We start from the raw sequence: 1,876 nt of genomic DNA on the forward strand, positions 1-1,876 counted from the left end.
TGAAATTACCAAAAAAAAAAAATGCAATTACCATATGATCCTTTGGCATAAAACTTTAGGACACGGAATGGTATATAATCACGCAGAATCATACACTAATTTTCTTTTTGTGACTGGCTTATTTCACTTAGCATAATGTCCTCAAGACTTATCCATGTTGTAGCGGCTGTCAGAATTCCCCTCCTTTTTAAGACTGAATTACAGAAATATCCACGTAACATAGGTCCAGACAAGGAGATGCAGGCAGATATCTACCAAGCTAAGAAAGTTTTGACTTCCTGCCTCGAACTCATACACAATGCCTGGAGCTGTGGCCTCCATCTTGTGACCATGAGGGAAAAACCGAATCAGACAGGCCTCAGCAACAACAGCCTCTGAACCTCTGAACAATGCCAGTAGCCCTCTCCCTCTAGACTTCTAGGAGAAAAATCAACCCTTTATTTGCATGCTGATGATCGGGTCTGCTGTTAATTGCAGCCCAAAGCATTTATTTGTTTAAACTTTAAGTAGATTCATTTATTTTGAGTCCGACACAGAGCAAGTGGGAGAAGGGGGGGGGGGGGGGCGGCGGAGAGGGTGAGAGAGAGTGAGAGAGAATACCAAGCAGGCTCTGTGCTGCCAGCCCAGAGCCTGACAAGGAGCTTGAACTCACGAAATCAGATCATGACCTGATCCGAGACCAGGGTGTGACTGAGCCACCCAGGTGTCCCCTCCCCGCCCCCCCCCAAAGCATAACTGAGCCTGACATGGAGCTTGAACTCATGAAACCAGAAGATCAGGACCTGATCCGAGACCAGGGTTTAACTGACTGAGCCACCCAGGCGTCACCCCCACCCCGCCCAAAGCATAACTGATACACTTCGTCAAGTTACATAACTTGTCTCCCTGGCCAGAATGTAGGTTTCGTGGTGGCAGAGAACTTGACTTTGTTCACACTGCGTGCCCAGCCCTTCCTGTCCCAATCAGTGGCTGGCAGAGACCGCACAGGTGGAGTGCGTGCTTAAGGTTCTTCATCCAAAATCTGACAGCCCCATCCTCTTGTGACCGCTGAGATAATCACAGCTTCAAATAGTGCTGGATGCATAGTAAACCCTCCACAAAGAGATGTTGGGGACCATCTTCGTTATAGCTTCCAGGCCGTATTCTCACCTACTTCCCAACTTCCCCTGGGGGGGCTTTCATCAGACAGCAGGCTCCTCGGCACGGGTGCCCCATCCCCCTTGCTGCAGCCCCCTTTTGTTTCCGTGTCGTCCCCTTTGGTGTGTGTGACAAGAACCACAAGGAGCTGACATCTTCTGTCTATACAAGTAGTAAGTGGTCTGGATCTAAAAGTGGGTCTTGGGGGCTCCTGGGTGGCTGACTTGGCTGAGCATCTGATGCTTGGTTTCCGCTCAGGTCAAGATCTCGCAGTTTCGTGAGTTCGAGCTCTGCGTTGGGCTCTACGTTGACAGCAGGGAGCCTGCTTGGATTTCTTCCTCTCCCTCTCTGTCCTTCACCCAGTGCCGTCTCTGTGTCCCTGTCTCTCTCAAAAATAAATAAACTTAAAAAAATTAAAAATAACTAAAATCACAAGTTAATTAATTAAGAAGAAGTGGGCCTTGAGTCTTGACCAGTTCAATGATCCCATCTGGGCCTTGGCCATGAGCCAAGTGTGTGTGTGTAATAAGGATTATCTGTTGTATCTACGTCATCATTCTTTGGCCTAAGACTGCCCTCTCCCCAAAAGAAAGACACACAGACCAGAGAAAATTCTTCATTTTATTTCTGCTCACGAACCACCAAAAGGATCAGTCCCTGCCCTCCCTCACCTAGATGCAGCCCCTCCCCCAACACAACACGACACCTCCCCCCACAACAAAATACTGATTTCCTCCCA

The sequence above is a fragment of the Leopardus geoffroyi genome, chromosome E2 (genome assembly GCF_018350155.1).
Source record: "Leopardus geoffroyi isolate Oge1 chromosome E2, O.geoffroyi_Oge1_pat1.0, whole genome shotgun sequence".
NCBI lineage: Eukaryota > Metazoa > Chordata > Mammalia > Carnivora > Felidae > Leopardus > Leopardus geoffroyi.